Source organism: Zonotrichia leucophrys, chromosome 9 (genome assembly GCF_028769735.1).
Source record: "Zonotrichia leucophrys gambelii isolate GWCS_2022_RI chromosome 9, RI_Zleu_2.0, whole genome shotgun sequence".
NCBI classification, from domain to species: domain Eukaryota; kingdom Metazoa; phylum Chordata; class Aves; order Passeriformes; family Passerellidae; genus Zonotrichia; species Zonotrichia leucophrys.
Window position 1 is genome coordinate 4,069,311 of NC_088179.1, and position 6,318 is coordinate 4,075,628.

The 6,318-nt window shown below is 42.1% G+C and overlaps 1 protein-coding gene across 1 annotated transcript in view; it reads right to left on the bottom strand.

Moving 5' to 3' along the window:
* The window catches only part of HDLBP (high density lipoprotein binding protein), a 37,310-nt gene that overhangs the window by 29,839 nt on the left and 1,153 nt on the right, over positions 1-6,318 (bottom strand). The window lies entirely within an intron of this gene.

Sequence of the window (6,318 nt, forward strand, 5' to 3'; positions counted from 1 at the left end):
TTTGCTCTGAATTCCAGCTTCCCAAGTCACATGGCTTCAAGAGACTCTCTAATTCTGTAAATTTTATTTTTCTTTATTTCTATCTTTCAGATGAAATAAGCAGCTTGAAATTACAACCCAGAAAAGTCAGAATTATTATGACAAACAAAACACTTGAAAGAATAAAAGCCTGAAACTTGCAGGGAGGCTAGTGCTGTGTTTGGAGCAGGACAGAACTATTTAAAAATGAAAAAAACCCACCTTCAGTTTGGCAACAATTCCTCTGAAAAAGCATTAAAGTAAATATCTGATTCCAACTGGAAAAGCAATGACTTCCACTTTGGCAAAGCAATGCTCAGCCCCTCACTATTTAAGCACTGCCTTCCCTTTGTCCTATTCATAGCACATGCAACAGGGCTCAGCATATCCACAGACAAGCACTAATTCCTAATCTCTACTAGGCCAAGCAAAAGGCTCTTCATGTGTTAGACAGAATTACATCACAGTGATCTAAACTGACAGTGAAAAACCCAGACAGTCTTCCCTTCCAAATTTGCAAGGCCACTCTAAGCCTGCTATGAAAGGAGAGAAAGACAGATAGGGAGAACTCAGAGTAAAACTATTCCCCCTAATTGTTACAAATAATATTATTTTACAGTTAAAACCCCTTTTCATAACTGAATCATTCCCAGTTCTACCCTGCTCATCTTTGGGCTGAACTGGGACAGGACATGAACCATTTTGGGTACAATTTTTTTGTTTTGATACCTCATGCTGCTCAGTCCTCCACCCACTTGGACTGGTGTCCTGAGCAAGATGAGTTTTCAAATAAAATAGAGGAGTAATGTTTCCTAAATTTGCAAGAACTTCTAACCTTCTGCAAATACTCACTGCTTGCTCTCATTTTACCCACAGCTATGCTGCAAGCAACAGAGCCATCTATTCAGGATTTTAATGAAACTATTTATAAGAGCAAGAGTTAAAAAATCACTTTTAAGCTTTTTCAATGCTACATAACCAGCTCTACTTTTAAGCAATAGTCATATACCTCCAACTTGCTATTCTCCACACATTCCAAGGGTCCTTGTAAGACCAAACACCTGAATCCCAGCACACTGCACCAACTGCTGAAGTATTCACTTGGGAAACAAAGGCATATGCACTACCAGGTCAACAATAATACATTCCCATTCCCACTCTCACCCTGCCTGCTCTGAGAGGTTTTTTTTTCCAGTTTTCCTTTCAACTGCTCCAGCACAGGTTTACATTCAACTTTATCACTGGCACAGAGATAACAGCAAACTTACTTTCTCCTGAGCAATGGAAACTGCTGGGGCTGCTGTACAAACAGCAGGACCCTGCTCTTCTCTTTCAGAAATGTGGAAGTCAGGCAGTCCACACCATCTCCAGTGGCCACTGGAGACACAAAAATGCCCCCCAGCTTCTGGGGCAAGCAGTAACAAGCCCATTGCAATCACTCCTGGCCTGCTCCCCCAAAGTGGCTTTCCCTGGCTTTGCCTCTGTCCCTGCCAGTGGGGAAATGCTAATTCCATCCCCTCTTCCTTTTTTCTAATTCAACACATGTACCCATCCCATGCCTGAGGTCCCTTTTCTGGCCACACAGCCTGCCCTTGGCTTTATTTGTTACTCATCTTTGGCAAATATCCAGTTTATTTTGTGAAATATCCAGTTCAATTCCCAGTGCTACAAATGCAGGGATAGACAAAAACACAGGACTACAAAAAAGCAGAAGAGAAGAAGCAAGTGATGCTACAGCAGGTGGTAGCACCTGAATCCAGCTCTGGCCATAAAGGCAGTCAGTGCTCCTCTGAAAAAGCCTCTGCAGATTTTTACAGCAACCTGCAGCAAAACCTTTGAAATACCAGGCAACCAAAACCAGCATGGGTGGGGAAAAGGGGCAGGGGAGCGATGCCCATGCTGTGTGCCAATAGCTGGCACCAAGCCTGAGATCTGAATGATGTAAGGAGATTATCTGTTATCCAATCCCTGATGAGAAACACACCAGAGGTTACCTTTGTGTGACAGTCAGCCATACCTGCCTCGTGGTATTTAGTGGGAGATGTGATACCAGTAACCTTCCTTTGAGAGAGACCTCAACAAGCAGCTATCAATTCAATAACACAGAGAAGGCTGGGTCCTGCCTCCTCCAAACAGGACTGCAATAGTCATAACACAAAGGCTTCCAAGTCTTTCCTCCCTAAATTCCAGTTATTTGCTGGGATGTTGCTGAATTCAGAGCACACAATTATCAATTACCATGATATGATGACTCCCAGAGACTTTTCTTCACAAGTATTTCCCTTGCAGATAAAAGATGGGGCATACACACAAGTTATATATGTGTGGATACTTTTACCAGAATCACACTGACAAGTTCTTTAGAGAATTCTGTTTCTTGGTTTGGCTTTGTTTCCATATTTGAGGTTTTTTTTGTTGTTGGGGTCTTTTATTCGGGTGGGGGGATGGGTCTATCTCTTTTCTTTCATCAATGCTAAATAAATCTATTTTTTCCATCCTCAAACTTATCCCAAGTGGTTCTCTCATCACTGAAAAATTGTCAGTAAAACAGCAAAATTGTTGCTGGAAAACAGCTCCAGACACTGCTGTGGGGTGTAAGAGAATCTGGTACTACTTCCATTCTGCGTCAACAAGTAAATCCATTTTATTTTGCAATTAAATTAAACAACATCATTTAAGGGAGGTCACAAATATGCCTGTGCTATTCAATCCCCTCAAAGGCAAAACTTTTCCTGTGAGTCACCATTTCTTTGTGTCTTGCAGCTACTGAACCAATCCCTTCCCTTCTTCTAGCGCTGTTTTTCCACTGAAGTTAAACTTGTTATGACTTCCTCTAGATGAGCCTTTTGTGGTTTATCTTTTCTCTCAGGTTTCTCCCTGATTTTTTTTTTGTGCCTCTAGCTGGACATAACTCCTTGCTCCAACCCCTGGTTCCCTTGTGCCTCAGCAGCACAGGCAGCTCCCCCAGGCCAGGCAGCTGTGGCCAAGGTCAGCCCTCTGCACCAAGGAGTGCTTACGTGTACTTGAGCTACTCACGTGCTAATATAGCCAGAAAGAAGTTGTAAAATATTAGTAGGTATCATTGAGGCTTGAGAGATCTACCAGATGCAAGATTCAACAACACAGAATCAGTAGTGAGAGACAAGTGAAGTCTAGAAGCAGGATTTAAGAGAATTATCTGTATTATATGGCAGCTGCCACAAGTCATTCCTGTACTTCTGCAAGACTGCTGGGAAAATATCAGTTTGTGCAGGTAGAAACACCACAGATCATCACCTAAATGAAGGACAAATTAAGTATTTCAGCTTGAACACACCTTTTTTATGAAAAACTCAGAACACTAATCACAGCCTGATTACTCCTCCTTGTTGCAATTAAAACCTTAAACACATAAATCCTTTAGCAACTCAGTTTTTCCCCTCGCTTTGGTTGGAAATTTTTCTCCCCATTTATTGATACATCTTTTTCCAGCCTGACTTTGTGATTTCCTCCCACTGAAGTCACACTATGAGTGCACAGAAGGAAGATCTGGAAAAAGATCACTAAACTCATTAGGCATTCAGGACTTATCATTTCAGATGAGAATGCAAATCACAAGATTTTAATAGACTGTTTATACCCTAAAAATCTGCTTACTTTTAAAGCTAAAGGGCAAATAAATACAAATATAAATATAAATGCAAATTTATCAGGTCTAATTCCACATCCAGGATAAGCTAGTAACCCAAAATTGTTCTTCTAAAGCTCGGAATTTCTAAAATGGAAAGAGCTCTTGAAACAAGCCCTAGATTCTTGACTTAATCACCAGTCCAGCATGAACACCTGGAAGCCAGAGACCACCTCCAGGTGTCCTGAGTCCTCTGCAATCCCTTTCCCAAGAGGCCCTCCTGACCAGGGCCCGCCCTCCCCCTCACAGGCCACAATCAACACCACACACCCTGCAGGAACGGCTTCTGGACCAAAGGCCTAGAAAAAACAATAAGAAAAATAAAAAAACATGAGCAAAGCCCAACAAGCTACACAATAGCATTCTGCTTTCAAAGGTAGGGTAATTAGGAAGAGGAACAGAGACTTAATCCTGCAGCTGGGGTTTATTTTCCTGTCTGTTCTTTATCTGTTTTCATATTTTAATACAATAACACCTACTTAATTTCTGCACAGACTCATGCTGCAGAAGTTCTCCCAGCACCATGCTCCTGGACAAGTCAGGCTTGTTACCTCCTGGGTGAACACATTTTCTTCAGCCTGCTTTAAAAACCCTGCTGCAACTTCTTCAGTGGTGCAGAGAATCCCAGAATCACAGTTTGGTTTAGGTTGGAAGGAACCTTAATCACCATCCAATTCCACCCCATGTCATGGAAGGGAAGCTTCCACTAGACCAGGTTGCTCCAAGTCCTGTCCAACCCGGCCTTAAACATTTCCAAGGATAGGGAATTCTCCCCTACTCTGAATATCTTTGTCAAGACTGTAACAACATTCCCCTAAGGGTTCAAAACACCCATGGGAACACTTGCCAGTCTCATTATTTCACTCTGAGCTTTATTTTACAGGCTCTGCACAATAAAGGCCTGAGGATTTCCTTCTGTAGAATTCTTGAATACAAAACCAAATTGAACCATTGTTGAGTGACTTTTTTTTCAAAGAGAAACATTTCCACATAAATATGATACTCTACACAAACCCACCACTGGAATTGACAAAACCCTCCCAGTTATGGTAAGAGAACCATTCATTAATTCATTCATAATGGAGGGTTCAGATTGGATATTGGGAAGCAGCATCAGCCACCATCCCTGGAAGGGTTTGAGATGTTTGGATGTGGGAATGGTCAGTGCTGAACACAGCAGAGCTGGGGAAGGGTTGGATTTGATGATCTGGAAGTCTTTTCCATCCTAAATGATCCTGTGATTCCAACCACACACCTGCATTCAGTTTGAATGCTCTGGACTGGTCCCAGTGCCACTGCTGACTACTCTGACCATCTGATTGGAGGAATTACCCAAATTTTCACAGCAGCACAACCCTAAGTGTATTTGTATCAGCTTAACAAGCTTCTGTATACAAAAAGAATCACATGCTTTGGAACAGGCAGTATCACCTGAAATACTGTAGCCAGTGAAACACCCCAATTTTCATTAAAAAGGTGCAAAGTGCACAGTTTGCCTTGTCTGGGATGGCTCCCACTCAGATAACAGCTATGGAAAGCCCAAGGTTACAAAGCTCTCATCTAACAGACCATACTGCCTTCAGAGGTAGCCTGATGTTAAATGGAAAAAGAACAGCTACTTGACCAAGAATAACCTCCCCTAACCTACCAAAATCAAGTTATTATTGTTGCCATTAAGCTGTGCAGCAACCAACAACATTATGCTCAAATTCCAGTTCAAGGGGAAGGAAACCTCCTTCCTCATCCCAGTCTAGGTAAGTGAGACTAATGAAAAAATAGGGAATAACCTTCAAAATCATAAGAAGAAATGTCATTTTTTTTTTCCACCCTATCAGGCAAAACTGGGAAAGAGAGGAAAAATAAGCCAACAGAAAAAAAATCAGCTTAACTTGCAGCAAAGGAGGAGACAGGAGTGTGTATCACACTGCCAGCTGTGGACACAGCAGAATGAGCTACATAGAAAAACCCTGGAGCAATTTTTAAGTGTTTCTTATAGAAGCTACTTGGGAAGCTGTCCTTTGAGAATGATCTGGATTAGCTGAGCAGCAGTGGCAAAGCTCAGGCTGGCTGGTGACACTGCCTCTGCCACCCTGCAGTCACATCCCACCAGTTACTGTTTCAGATCTAGTGAGAGCTCTTCCTGTGCCTGTCATTCTGATCCCTGTAAAATTATACTGTGGACCTTTCTGAAAAAGGTTGTGTGTTTTAGCTGTGGATGGCTCTGCCTATGACTTGGGCCATGCTTTATGAAAATCCACGTACAAATAGGAATACTGGTTTTTATAACAGCTTGAATCTAAACAGGCAAAGGGTTAGAAAAACTGGAAGCTCCTACTCAAACACAGAGCTTTAGCAGATAGACAGATACACATCAGGTTATTGCTTCCTTTCCTGCTTCACCTCTGATTTATGTTCCTTTACCACACAGAGGGATGCCCAACCCACATATGAAACAATACATTAAAACACCACTTCCAATTCAGGTCTGGGGGAAAAAACCCAACACAAATCTACTGTCTGTTGTCTTCTAACTGAAGACAGTTGTCAGAATAGAACCAGTAGGGAAAATGGAGAATAAATCACCAGGCAGATGCTTCACCTGCCTTACTGAACAGAAGGGATGTGACAAAGCA